The sequence below is a fragment of the Crinia signifera genome, chromosome 3, assembly GCF_055691185.1.
Source record: "Crinia signifera chromosome 3, ASM5569118v1, whole genome shotgun sequence".
Taxonomy (NCBI): Eukaryota; Metazoa; Chordata; class Amphibia; order Anura; family Myobatrachidae; genus Crinia; species Crinia signifera.
In genome coordinates, this window is record NC_139219.1 from 215,827,692 (window position 1) to 215,843,151 (window position 15,460).

General features: G+C 42.6%; 1 protein-coding gene across 6 annotated transcripts in view; it reads left to right on the forward strand.

Moving 5' to 3' along the window:
• Window positions 1–250: 250 nt before the first annotated feature.
• The window catches only part of EIF4G1 (eukaryotic translation initiation factor 4 gamma 1), a 57,874-nt gene continuing 42,664 nt past the window's right edge, over window positions 251–15,460 (forward strand). For 4 of the 6 annotated variants that reach the window (XM_083177404.1, XM_083177407.1, XM_083177408.1 and 1 more), the window contains exon 1: window positions 251–390. The gene's annotated coding sequence lies outside the window, so the exon portion shown is untranslated. Of the gene's footprint in view, window positions 391–419; window positions 439–15,460 lie in introns of those variants that run through there. The other 2 variants (XM_083177406.1, XM_083177405.1) reach the window with 2 other exon arrangements.

The window sequence follows — 15,460 nt, forward strand, 5'->3', positions numbered from 1 at the left end:
GCTTTCCTACAAGACTGCGCTTATTGTGTAGCGGTAAGGGAAATACAAGGCAGCGGACTGTGTAAGCACCGTACGGAGTGTATCCCAGCGCCGAGTAGCGGGTAGCAGCGGCTCGTGCCGCCATTCTCCCTATAGTCCCGAGTCTGTGTGCTGTGCGCCTGCTGTCTGTCCAAATCATCACTCATCGTCAGATTCAGCACTCCACGAGCACTTCCGCTCCCTACCGGTCATGTGATACAGAGCGACGCAGCGCTTTCCCACACCACGCCCCCTTCCGTTTCGTACAGTCACGTGGGCCGGCTTTACGCCTGCGCAGTACGACGCCGGGATCCGGAAATGGGCCATCTCGCTGGTGCGGCTGCGCCCGGCTGCGCGGACTGAGGAGAGCAGGTGAGAGTCGCTGGGGCCCGGCTACAATCGTTCACCATCCACCGCCGCGTACGTCCCCAGAGCTCTACGGCCGCCATCCGCCAGGACCCCATAGGCTTGTGCTGCCCGCCCATCCATATATATATGTGTTTGTATACCCTGCTCATCCCGGCCCACATTACCAGGGCCCAAATCCATGCCAGCCGGCATCAATACCCAGCCAGCCCTCAGTATGATCGGCTCCCCGCCCTCCGTGTGACGGCTCGGCATGTGTGCGCCGGAGGAGGCGAGTTCCCTGAGCCGGCTCTATGCACCGTATGGCAGGGCCAGTGATGTGTGCCGCTGAATGAATTACATCATACGACCCCTCTGACATCATATGTCACGTCTCTTCAGCCGCTCACGCAGCGGCCTCCCCGGGTCCGCACACTGATCAGCAGCCGGCAGGAGGCACCCTGACGTCACGGGCGCTGTAGGGTGACATTGACGTCCCTTGTGGAGCTGCATGTGACGTCACCGGTCCCCATGTGAGATCCCGGCTACCATTCATCCCATGTGCCATGTAGCAGCCCTGCCCCCCCCTCTCTGCCCATGTCACCGTGCTGGTCACATGTTCTCTGATCACACACTGCCTCTGGGTTTGGCATACTCATGGCTGTAGGTCATGAGCCTGGCATGATGCACAGTATTCATGTGTAGGCTGTATGCAGGCTGATTAGCCTGCTCTTTTCTTCTATCAAAGACTAATATCTGCTACCTTTGCATTCTCGTGGTAGTTCCTGAAATTTGCTATCCCTGTTGTAGTTGCCTTTGACATTTAATGTAACTAAATATTTTTCCTAGCTGCTTTTTTTTTTTTTTTTTTGGGGGGGGGGGGGGGGGGTTGTATAGGTGGCGGTGTAGAATATTTATTTGGCCTGCAGCTAATGTGTTCCCCTGTGAATGCTAATTGCTCTGCAAAAGTGTTCCATAAGCTACTGTACCAACACTGTTTCTATAGGCGTTATTACAATTGTCATGCTAATCTGCTGTCCCCTATATGACCCATGTTAGGGTAGAATTAATTGTGCAGGATATACATGTTTAAAACCACTTCCAGGAACCTGTGTGTTGGTGTATGGTCATAAATGCCTCCTGTTCAAGGAGGATTGTGTGTACACCACTGTACTGACTGTTAATGACTTGAAGGGGATGATTCAATATGGTGTTTAGTGAATAGCGCTGGAAGGGAGCTCCAGCAGCTATTCTAGTCAGCATGCGCTAACTCCAGCTAGTGGATTTCAGGTATCTGGGTCCCTTCTGTGGTGGGAGCAGAAATCTGTCAGACCTAGGGCAGCGATGCGGTTTAATGCACTATTATGGCGCAAACAGCGCTTAACTTGGAAAATGCTGGTGCTTGCGACTAAACACCCAGGAGTTACCGATATTCTTCAATTTAGCAGTGCACTGGTTAGAATAGCTCGTGAAGCTCCCTCCTGGTGCTATTCACTGTGCACTGCATTGAATCGACCCAAATAGTTCTGGAATTGGAAGAGATGTAGAGCTATGTGCTTACTGACACCCATTAAGAATATGGGTATGTTTCAAGACTTACTTAAAAAAATTATTACATTCTTAGGCAGATGTGTATAAATGCCATAGAAGCCTGAAAAAGTCTCTAACGATTGTTACACATCTGCCTAATACAGGGCTGCTCAACATGTAGCCTTTAGCGGTTGTGGAACTACAAAGCCCAACATGCTTTGCCACAGTTTTGCTATTAATAAATGTTGAAACGGTTGGGGCATGCATGTATATGTAGTTCTAAAATCCGATTGTAAAGTGGAACGGATATGCTGCACTATATATTTAACTATAAATAAATACAATAGTTGGAGGAAAAGTTAAGCACCCCTGATCTAAATTAAATTTTTTCAACAGGTCATTTTAGGCAGCATAACTTATATTTTTTTAGTAATGGCGGAAATGTTTTCGTATCTTTTAATACACTTTTGTTCTTTTGTATTTTAATTTTGTTATGTGACATATGCTCAGTGTGTTTCTCTGATGGTTTGTTTGAATGAAATGGCTGTTTAGTGAAATAGTCTTCTGTGGTTTGAGATAAGTGGATTTCTTTTATAGTATTAAATGCTTATGCTATAAAGAGTAGATTATTGTATGCATTTTGATTTCTTTTGTACTTGCATGCAGGAAGAGATCCATTTTCAATCGATCATATGTAGTATTTTAAAAAATGGCACCTATCTGACTACAGTGAGGTTAATTTATGCAACTTTATGAAAGCACGTCAGCATAAGCTGAAATAAGTTTATTCGCAAGGCTTTTGGAGTTACCACGTGGTCTTTTTTTTTTTTTGGCATCTGAGGAAGGAAGTAATTGAAATGTTGCACGTGGACTTAAAGCTAATGTGTTTTAATCAGTACATTGTCTGTAATTAGACTTGCTGAAGGCCTTTGGGTGCCTTGACTTATGGGATTTTTTGGTAGATGCTTTATTTCCCGAATGTGCCTTGTGGCTTTATGTACTAAGGCTTGGAGAGAGATAAAATGGCTGGAGATAAACGTAATTGTTTGGATGCACGATGGGCAATATTCAGTTGTTTTGCCGATGGGTAATAGTGCTGTGGGCACTCTTTACTTATCATGCATGTTGTGCCGAAATGGTCACTTTGCTAAACCCATGCTAAGTAATGGGAGTGCTGCTGAAATTGCAGTTTGGGCGCCCAACAGTACAATACTATTTCCACCCGTAGTTTGTTTTGGGTCAGTTGATCCTTGCAATAGTGATGCTCCACATACTAGTAATGATGTGCAAGCTAGTATTTTGACTAAAGTCATCAGTTTGCAGACCATAGTTTAGAAGCCAATTGATGATTGCTGTCATTTTCTTTCATACATGACCAGATTTTCATTCCGACAAGCTGACTAGTGTATGGCTACAGTTCCTGAATGCTGAAACTATTCTTCTATTCTAGACAAGCATTGGCAAAGGCAGTGGTTTCCAAACTCTGTGCCGTGCCACCCTGGGATGCCTTGGCTTGGTGGTCCAGGAATAATTTGAATTCAAATTGGTCAGAGTTATAAACAAAATCAGTGCTTCCCATCATAAAATGTGGTGTAACAGAAGCAATTACAGTCTCTCACCACATAACTAACCCTTAGGTTGACATACAAACACAATTTACAATTTTTTTTATTTCCCACCCCCAAAACCTCAATAAGCAATTTTTGGCCTAGGAGTGCTCCGAAAAAAAATTCTGATACTCTAGGGCACCTGTGATTCAGAAAATGTTCGGGAACCACTGGGCTAAAGTAATGCTGGGTACACACTATGCAATCTATAGTCCATTCAACAGACTATATGCATCAGTGTGTGGTTACTGGTACGATTACCATTGCCCTAACTATGGGGAGCTTGTATATTCTCCCAGTGCTCTGGGTTGGCTAAGTGACTGCTGTCTAATTCTATGTTTCTCTATTAGGTAGGTTGTCGCACAGCCAGTGACGATATATCTGGCAGATACATTTTTTTCAATAGCGTATGCATGTGGGTGTCTGGCCCATAAGGCTGCCACAGGAGCGGCTGACAGTGACATAACTGGCCAGCCAAATCTAATGTCTTGCCAGATATTTCAAGAAAATGATTTGCAAGTTTATAGCTTACCAACCGGTCACTTGGTTAGTGCAATGAGTTGTCTGCAGACATCTAGGTGTGTACCCAGCTTAGCATGCATTGATCAATGTAGGAAGAAGAAAGGATTACTTGCAGTGGCCTTTCTACTGCTGATTGGTCTATTAAAGTAAGTAGAGTCCATACTCATTAGGTGTCGGTTACAATGCAGGCTTTCAGAAAATAAATGCACTAAACGGTAGTACTGGTTTGCGTATGTAATGGGTCCATGTGCTTTTGATATGGGCATGTATCCCTGTTGCCACATTCTGTTGGAACCATGTTTAATGGAGATCACATGTTTTATCTTACCACTTTTCCCCAACTTACTAAACTACTTGGATCATCATCTTTACAGATACAGCTTAAAACTTGTGTAATGGCGCAGACTGCATTAATATGTGTAAGGCAAAGTAGGTGTGCGTGACAACAGAAACAAATGGATGAGTAGATATGCACTTCTGGTGGGTATGGGTCATAGGGTCAGTCGATAGGTTGACATGAACAAAAAGTTGACACAAGCAATAGGTTCTACACCAGACATGGCCAAACTATGGCTCTCCAGCTGTTGTGAAACTACACATCCCAGCATGCATTGCCATAGTTTTAGCATTCCCTAATAGCAAGCATTTCACAACAGCTGGAGGTCCATAGTTTGTACAGGTTTTACTTTTTTTTATTTATTATTAAGATTTTTATTTTGGTGGTGTGTCTTGAGGACCAAAGTTGGCATTGCCTACTCTAGGCTATCTATCTGTGGATTTAATGTCAAAATACCTGGTCTTCTACAGCTTTAATTATAAAACCGAATTAGGTAACATACCTCACTTATGCTACGCATACACTTATGTAATCGGATTCGATGCAACATCAAAGTGCGATGTCTATTGAATCTTGTGGTGCAAAAAGTGCCCCCTTTCAGCACCCAATGTCGCATGCCAGTGCTGGAAGAGGGTGGAGGACTAGCGGGCGGTCGAGGTCAGCAGAATTGTTTAAACCACTGGCAGCGGAACGTATAGTGTGTAACCAGCCTAAAATTGAAAGTTTTCTCTTAGGTTGTATTGATGGATGATTTGGAAATTTGCTGTGTTATTTATTATTTATTTGCAGTTTTTGTGTTGGAGTGACCATCCCTCTTTATCCAGAGTGATTCCCTGTCACCTTGCTAAGCCAGTGGAAATACTTTGGATAGACCAGTGTGGTAAAATGAGACAATGTATCCCTGCCTACCATCCGTGTAGACACCCTTCCTGATTTGGGGGAGAAAGTTGGTGAAATTTAATAGGATGAGGATCAGAAAGTGAGAGATTTGGTAAGAAATCTCCAGTATTTTTAAAGCAGCAATCATTTACACTGCAAAACCTGTCTAATTTTAAAGTGTTAATGATTGCCGCTTTAAAAAAAACAGGCGATTTCTTACCAAATCTCTCACTTTCTGAATCTCTCATCCTACTAAATTTCACCCAATATTTCTTTCAGAAGTTCAAAAATGGGAAACTCATGAATACGGTAATTTTGTATGTCAACTCAAGTTTTTAATACCTGTGTGTACATGTCAAGAGAGAACATGACTCAATTTAACCATGCAATTGTACTGAGGTCAGAAAGGTAAACCAAACTACCTCAATAATGGAATTCAAAGTTCAGTTTCAGTGTTTTTTGTTTAAAAAAAAAAATAAATTAATTGAGGCAGTGCAAAACAGGTTGTCCTTCTGCAATACAAAGCAAACATTATAGATACATCAAGACCTAAGTAACAAATGCGTGATTCATTACAGGTAATAAATATTTGCCATATGTACCAAGAGGACACACGGTGCAATTTGCCCTAGCGATTTTGACTATATAGCCAAAATCACATTTCACATAGTGCAAATCGCACCATGCTATGCTGCACCTGATGCACGGTCCTAAGCCATTGGGATACAAAGTAGAAATAGACTTCAGCACAGTCTATTTCTACTATGTTGGAACAAGGGCCCTGCTGCAAAATGCAGCATGGCCCGACCATCCCTCCCTACCAACTGATGCCACCACCCTGGCTTAAAGCATATCTTTCTAGCATAGAAGTATCATGAAAACAATCAAGATGTGTACATACAGAAAAAAAAAATACAAAGTGATAGCAATTTTATCAATTTATAGGTAGTGATTAAAAAAATGTAAATAAAAGAACCTGCTAGGGAGGCTGGTAGTCTTTCATATCCATCAACTCAAGGTGGTTTAATGTGCAGCCTCCTGGTAAGGTACCCGGTAGCATTACGAAGGCTGTAATTAATTTTTTTATTGCTTTAATATGAAAGTGTTACGCTAGTGTTTCCACCCTATCCATACTAAACAATAAATACAGGTTGAGTATCCCATATCCGGAGATCTATTATCCGAATTATTACCAAGTCCCTTGGCGTCCACGGCAGGCCTTAAGCATCCTCTCCGGCGTCCCCAGCCGTCCCAGGAGTGCATTGTGTGAGTGCGTGCACGAGCTGGTGACATCACCAGCACGCCTGAGATCTTGCGCAGTGCACTCCTAGGACCACTGGAGACACCGAAGACAATGCTAAAGGCCTGCCGGGGGATGCCGAGGAACCTTCGGGGCACCACCAGGGGACAGGTACGTATGTTTAAAAAAAAGAAAGGGTACTTCTGTACGTTCATGGCGCCGCGTGTCAGAGTCCCCTTGCGGGGCTCGCTTCGCTCGCCCACGCTGCGGGCTCGGTGGCTTGCTACGCTCGCCACGCTAATTAAAATAAACTCCATGCCAACATGGATAGTGGAGGTATGAACTATCCATGTTGGCATGGCGTTAACTTAGTTTATTTTACTTAGTACGCGCGGCGCCATGCTGGCGCCGTGAAAGTAAAGAAGTACCAAAGAAAGATAAAAAAAAAATGGAAATATCCCTTATCCAAAATGCTCATGGTCCCGAGCATTTCGGATAAGGGGTATTCAACCTGTAGTTTATTTAAAAGTAGTTGTATTTCAATAGGTGTACAATTGACAGGGTTGCATAAAAATCTGATTTTTAAAAAGAAAAACATCGGCTTTATTTTGTTTAAATCATTTTTTTGTTTTATTTAAAAAGGATTTTCAAAATTAAAAGTTTAATTTTAGATTTTAACACAATGTTTTAGTAATACAATTTTTGAAGTGAGAACAGTAACAAAATGAACCCAGTAATGTACACTAAAGACTTGCAATAAGTACAATCAGGCTCTGATTTCAATTAGTTGTTTCAGTCGAAAATGTGCATCTTTGGCCACATCCTCACATTTATCCTCAACTGAGGAACCATCTTAGCTGCTTTTTCATTTGCCAATCTGTAGTGTTTTTTTGGTTTGTACAAAACCATATGTTGATAGTCCATTCAATTTCTGCACTCGATGAAACAGCGGTAAACGTCTGCTAAAGAAGATTTATTACAGAAGTGTCTAACTGAAGTTGAGATGCCGTAGGACAATCACCAGGCTAAAAGATGGTTGGCTTCAAAATGTATGGTGCAAATGGTTGCATGAAGTTAATGACTGGCATAATTTGACAGCTTGGCATGAGCAAACTCTATAGCAGTCTCAATTTCTGGACTTGTTTCCCTCTGTACCTAAGATCAAGTAGATTAGCCAGAAAGTAAGCATCTGTGAGTGCACCTATGTAGCTCTTGCCTTTGCCATCTCTAAAACAATGCTGTGGTGTCCAATATTTTTTAAGATCATATAACTGCTTCTTCCACACTTGTACAACCTCGCAACCTTGTAGTCTTTAAATGTTAGATTGAAATCCATGATTTAATCATTTGATTTAAATTGTGCAACCCAACTGATCCAGTCCTGTAAGATAGTTTGTTACCTGCAGCACTTAGTGCTAGTGAAAGCTTTTTGGTCTCTAGGATCCCCAGGGTCTCCCAAGCAGTGTCCAGCCCGGTATCACCTGCTGCAGGGGTGGAGCGGGAATCCATCTCTGCCAGGCTGCCTCTGTCAGTCTGGTATTGGTGTCAACGGAGTAGGTGGAGGATCAGAGCTGCTTCTGCATGTCAGTCTTGCTGCCCCATCCCCTGCCACCTGTTCATTGCTCCCCCTATCCACCCCTCATCACATTGCTTCCTCCGCTGCGGTGAGTATACTGTCTACGGCAGGGGTAGCCAACTCCAGTCCTCGAGAGCTACCAACAGTTAACATTTTCCATGTCTCCTCAAGTGAAGTAATAATGATGCATGCTATATATGTACTGTGTGAGAGGAGCAGTACATATGTATGCCACTGGCATGAACAAGGCACCCTGGTAGGAGCATTATAGCTCTGGTACTATGGGAAAAATGCTGGACATGATCATATTTTATTGTTTCAAATATTCAAAATATGCAGAAGTAGGCATACTGTACTTCTGGGGCAGCACAGGTTGAACAGAAGTAGGTTAGGTGTGTGGGTCAACATTTAAAGTGACAAATTGGGGAGATTTTGACTAATGGACAATTTTGACTAAGCAATTTTGGGATAGATTTTGGCTAGATGCACTGGAGACTTTGACTAAGCGATTTGGTACTTGTTTCCTAGCACGGTGCCCATCGCATTGTATACCATAAGACTAAATATGATATACAATGGGATGCGGCACAATATTGTACAATAAAATATCGCATCTTATGCCATACAATGCGATGGTATACGATTTTTTATTGTACAACCACCCTGATGGGTCCTTACAATGTTAAAAGCCCCCCCCCCCATTGTCAACACCACCCCCAGGATCAACGCCAACCCGAAGCGTGGCGAGCACAGTGGTACGCGTCCTCCGTTCTTTTCATACCCTCACTATCCACGTCGGCGTGGAGTTGATTTCTAGATAGTGTGGGGAGCGCACGCGCAATACATGTAAAGTATTACGCGTCCCCTCGCGGCGCTAGCCACGCTTCGGGCACGGTGGCTCGCTGCGCTCGCCACACTATCTATCTAAAATCAACTCCAACGTGGATAGTGGGGATATGAAAGTCGGACCACTGCGCTCGCCATGCTTCGGGTTGGCATTGACAATGGGGGGCATTTAAAATTATAAGGATCCATCAGGGTGGTTGTACAATAAAAAATCGTATACCATCGCATTGCATGCATCGTATGCGGCTATATGGCATGCGATGCGATCGCATAAGATGAAAATCTTGGGCGCCGTGCTAGGCAACAAGTACCAGCGATTTTGTCTAATGAAAGTCTGATCTAGTCAAAACTTTCTTGCCTGCACAGTCAATCTATGCTAAGCAATTTCTGCTAGACAATATTGACTAAGCAGGAGAAAAATAGGGAGATTTTGACTATTTAGTCAAAATCTCCTGTTTAAAAGTTCTCAGTGTGTGCACCCCTTTACATTCTTTATATGCTTGTCTGCACACAAACCAATGTCCATTGTTAATTGTCATTCTGCTCTTGCACAAACTAGGAGCTATTCAATTGTTGGACAGGATTTTAGCTCCCAGGCAAAGTGGTTGTGAACTATTCAATTCATGTGACTTTTTTTTTTTTTCCTTCTCTAGGAATGCTTTGTATTAGCAACATTAAGCAGATTCTCCTGTGCTAAGTGGGGGTGCAATGCAGTAATGGGGTCCTTGGCTCCAACATGAATTCTAATTGCACCTCTGTGAAGTGTGTAGAAATCTGCACCAAGTGCAGCACTTTAGACTGGGGAGCTATTGTAATTTGTATCCAAAATTCTAGGTCTGGTGCTTATTTACACACACTAGGATTAGAAATAAAATCTTGTAAATTTGCTCAGGTTATATGAGTGTTTTAGTGATCAGGTTTCAGTGTGCTTTTCACTTGACCTTTTAGCAATACAATTTATTGTAATAGCACACATTAACATAAGCTACGAGCCCATGAGAAACCATTCATTCTGTTTTATGTGCTTTCCAGGCAATAGTGCCTAAGAGCCCATTAGCTGCAGAGCCTTCCATGTTTGTTTGTTGTCAAATATTTTTATATCTATATTTCCATACCTTGCACGAAAAGAATATTAAAGTAAATTCAGTGCTGCAAATGATATTTTCCATGAGAACACTTTACCCCTTTTAGCAAATGAATGGCTTTCATATGTTACACAGCCTTTGCTGTGTAAATCTTATAATTATTTATTACCAGTTGCGCGCACACATTCTGCAGCGCTTTACAGAGAATGTTTGACCATTCACATCAGTCCCTGCTGCAGTGGAGCTTACAATCTATATTCCCTACCACATATACACGCACACACAGACATTCTAGGGTTATTTTTGTTGGAAGCCAATTAACCAACCAGTGCATGGTGCTATGGTCAGTGATGGCTAACCTTGACACTCCAGCTATTGTTAATCTACACATCCCCACATGCCCTGCTACATATTTAGTATTTGGCCATGCTAAAACTGTTGCAGGGCATGCTGGGATGTGTAGTTCAACAGCTGGAGTGTCAAGGTTATCCCTAACTCTGCTATGTGGTCTCTTCTCCCGTGGAAAGTGCCTGGAAATGTTTTATTACAGACACTCGTACAGCCCCTGGAAACAGCCAGCTTCTACATGGGCAGCTTTATAGCCCGCTGAGGCAGCTGTCTTCTTGTTGGCACAGTGCTGGAGGCAGAGCTGGCCAGAGACATGAGGATGAAGGAAGCTTGGGCAACCTGTGATCACAACTTCCTTGCTATTTCCTGTACTGTTATCAGGGCTCCTCATCAGGTGGTTTGGCTGTGAAAGCGCTGACACCTGTATAGGCTGTGGCTGGGCAGCTGTGTTCGCGGGTGTCCTTTAATATTGTGCATTTAGGTATGATGGGTGCAATAAGTAATGGCCGCCCATTAGCTCATACCTAAACAATTGAAGAATTCAAATAAAAGTTCTGGCTTAGTGACCATAAACTAATCATTTGTTTGTGGGCACATATTCCAAATCTTGGACTTGGTGCCTCTGTCTTCTCCCATGCAAATTGACAGTTTTATGGTGCCCAAAAGCACGACTTTAGGTGTATTTCTGCTCATGCCTTAAGAGGGTGCCAATAGAAATACTTGAGTGATTTGCACCCGATAACAATTGAATAGCTATTTTTCATTTTAGACATGAGTGCGTATTCCCCCACTAAAATGGTCTCATACCCGCTAATGTGCGGTTTCTTTTTTATTTTTATTTTTTTCCTGATTCCCCCCCCCTCTTACTTATAGCATGTAAATGGGTTTAACATTAGAACTCATTGTTCCTAGTGTCCCAATACACAGAGCCTTTGCTACTAGCATTTAAGTTCTGTAAGTACCTTTAAAGCAGCTTACAATGAGCTCCATACGCTGCTTAAACAAATAAAGGCCAGTGCAATACAAGTGGATTTGTTTTAAAGGGGGGAAATTTTATTTGACCTAATTTTTTTTGTTCTTAGATTTTGTAACTTCCACCCAGTGTATTCCCACATTCTCAGGGGAGGGGATATTTCTTTGCCTGTTCTGTTAGATGGAAGATTCACCATGAAATGTTTGTTTTGGTTGGGGGTGGGAGCCATCTGTGCATATCCTGCTGCCCTTTTCATATGCAATGAAATCCCCCCCCAACTATATCTCCTCCCAAATGTTATCAGTAGGCTGGAGAGTACTCCTAGTGGCTGATTTGGGGTCAGGGTTGGGCCTTTATATCAGCTTGCGTGATATCTGCCCCCATTATATACAGTACAGTGTAGACGTTCCAGTCCCCTGCATGCTGCTAATGTAAGTGTGCATATTTATTAGCAGTAAGTATTAGCACATTTTTGTTTTTTCTTACCTAGCATATATTTGCATTGCATGTGTATTTTGCTCTATTATGTAAGCAGGACCTTATTTTGTGGGTGACCCTGAACTGTACATGTGTTGTGAAATGTGTTTGCTGTTTACACAACAAATTACACTATTCTTTCAGTGCTTTATGTATGTTTTGTGTAGACTGAGTTTTCCATTTAGTTTGCTACAGTTACTTTTCTGTATTGGCAGAATGTATTTTTTTTCTGGGTGCATTCATGTTGAGAAATATACTGGCAGTTGTATACCTGTTGCAACTGTGAAATGTAGCATTGCCTGTATTAACACACTGCTAGAGACTGTAGAGTATCTTTAGCTATATGGCTTGTCTTCTGTGGTCCTACAAAATATATGCTTCTGTGCTGTTGTTGGACAGCGGCCATGTGTGCGGTGGCTTACCTTCATGCTGCACTTTACCATAAATCAGTGAGAAATAAAGGACATTTGCTTCCTCTGTAATGGTGTGTATGTGCATTAGTAGATATTTGCAGTCATTTGAGTTAGAACTGTCTTTAAAAAAAACCTTGCCTTTTTTTTATCGTTTTTCCCTCTCCATGACTATTCAGTTAAGAAAAATATATATATATAAAAAATTTCAGCATTTAATTTATGTATTTACTGTAGTTTTCAGGAAACAGATTAAATAGTTTTAAGTGTTTTAAAATCTTTTATTTATATTTCTAGTGCTCTGGTTTACATATAATTGTCCACTTGAGTGGTATTAATCCTATTAGTCAATGTAAAATATAGTTAAGTAAAGGCCCCCATACATTAGGCCGACTTGTCCTTAGGACAAGTTGGTCCCAATTCTCCTGTGAGCCGCCCGGGAGCTCCCCGGGAGGCTCACACACAATTTGGCACTTGATGAGCCAAATTATCACATGTCGGGGCGCAGGGGGTGGACGGTGAGGGTCAGGGGGCGGCGGTGCTCCTCATCAGAGGGAGCAATGGGGCGGGCAGCGGGTCCCTGAGAGCTTAGCTTGCGGCGCCGGCGAGTGCTGACATGGTCGGGCGGTGATGATCATAGATATCAGCAGCGCTGCGGGAGTCGGGACTGGACGCGCAGTGGCGGGTATTAGATTTTAAAATACCTGTCAAATGACTAGCCATGCTCTGATTGGCTGAGCTGAGATGCGCAGTGGCAGGTATTCGATTTTAAAATACCTGTCAAATGACTGACCTCAGCCAATCAGAGAACGGCTAGTCATTTGACAGGTATTTTAAAACCTAATACCCGCCACTGCGCGTCCCGTCCCGACTCCCGCAGCGCTGCTGATATCTATGATCATCACCGCCCGACCAGGTCAGCACTCACCGACGCCGTAAGCTAAGCTCTCAGACCCGATGCCCGCCCCACTGCTCCCCCGGTGTCTGCATGCATATGCCTGTCAGGTGTGCAGGGAGGTCGGACGTGATCTTGTGATCTTATGTGCAGACCGTCCGACCTCCCTGATCTGGTCCGATGCGCACGGGACCGCGCATCGGATCAGATATCACACACCTGCGATTTTGGGCCGTTTTTGCCGAAATCGGAAGAAATTGTCCCAAAATCGCATAGTGTATGGGGGCCTTAACTTTCTTTGAAACCGAGAATTCTTTAGTCTGTCTTTTGTGATTACATTCTCCTTTGTTTACAAATGTTAAAACCTGTCTTCCACAATAGCACCCATTCATGTATGTTACCATATGTGGGTGAGGTGAGTTACCCCATACTGTCAGATGTCTCCGGGTGGAACTGTACTTCTGGCCTCCATCGTTAGAATGACAATGGGCTTCTTCGGTGTTTGACTGCTTCTAATAATTTTGTTTTTCACGTGAAACTGTTTACATTTAACCCTATTGAGTACCAATGTTGTTGTGAGAGGCGCAAAATATTGGCTAAAAATGCCAGTCGTGCACAATTCTGTTTATCAAAACTTTTTTTTATTAACTGATGATTCATATTCCTCGACTTCGACCTTGGTATTTTCATATTTTGCACATCTCACAGCAACATTGGCACGCAAAGGGTTAAAGAACTAAAAAAAAATCTAACATTGTTTAGTGACAAACCAGTTGTGGTGTAATGCTGCATAACTGCCCATATGTACTTTAAGTGTGGTAGATTTGCTCTGCTGTTTTGGCTCAGTGGATGGTATTGGACTGGTTTTAATAGCACAGAAGTGGATCTCTTCTTCCTATAACTAAATACACATCTTATCCCATTGGGCGCTCTATTATGTGATGTATGTCCCCCCCCCCCCCTTTTTTTTCTTTGAATTCAGCTTCCATCATAGTGCTTAATGCTTTCCTTTTCTTTGTGCAGATGTGACTGACAGTGCTTACCTAATTCAGTGCCTTTGTATCATGCTGAGTGCAGGTCAATAGCCACCTCTTTGAAATCCAGTGTTTGTGTTTTAACAGTAGGCAACACAACAATATATTCAGACCTGTTCCCTCTTCTTTTAGCCACAATTGTATTGGTTGTTACCTAGAACATCTGTTATAACCTGAAATAATGTTCTGTGCATTACACATCTTTACTGCTTGATGAGTTGTACTTGTTAGCTTTAATATTCAAAGTACTTTGCAGCTTATTATGATACATAGCAGTGAGGATGTGACACCAGCAACTGGCATAAATGGTTTTCAGTGTGAGTGTGTGTGTTGGTGTGTTAATGGACCAATAAACCTCATAATAGCTCCATGTATCTGTCAAGACATTGTCCTAAATATGTATCATGAGCTGTAGCACTCCATTTTAGAAAGCTACAGACAGTCTTTTTTTTTTTTTCATTCTTCATCTGATATTTTATTTTATTTTATATCAATAGGAGACTTAAGATGTATACAGACTGGGCAGTTTTGCCTAGCGACGATCAATAAAATCGCTGGGCTGAAAATCGCTTAATGCTTACACACTGAGCGATTTTTTTTTTTTTTTTTTTTTTTTTTTTTTTTGATTTTTTTTTATTTATTTTTTTTTTTCTCCCTGCCCAGCGATTTTTCGATACTGAACAGCGCTATGGAAAGCCGTTCAGTCTGCTAGCAATACCAGCAACTGAATGCCGGTGATGGCATGGGAGCGCACATCAACGCTCACTGCTCATCGCCTGCCCATACGCAGTTGGGTGGCTTTTGAGCTGGAAGCAGCTCAAGCTGTGAAACCGCTGCTTTCGGCTCAGAATTGCCCAGTGTGCGGGCCTTTAGCGTTTCATGCAGCCCTTCCACTTCCCCTTGCAATCTTGTTAGTCGACTATTAGTTTGACACTTGTTTACCTTGTATTCGGATGCTTGCTTGTAGGATTTTACGAATGTGTTTTTCTTTGAATATATGTATCCTGTTATTAAAGAGGTTAATGGCATCATGTGAGGTTTACGTGGTCACTTTTGCATCACCTGATGTTTCAGATTGCCCACCAGTGCTTTATAGTTCTAGTATGCACCAAGTCTCCTGTCAGTGTTGAGGTTTGATTCCCTATTTTTAAACTTATTTGAGGCCTGGAGACCACAACAAATAGGTGAAAGAAATGTCTATGGGGGGCTTCAGTTGTTCTGCACAGCTCCCTTCTAAAGTGTTCAATTCATGACCTTTTTGTTTTGGGACACGCATGACTGTTGCGAATGTTGTCCCTAAAATGCAGCAAAATAACTGCATAAAGCAACTTTGTCAGT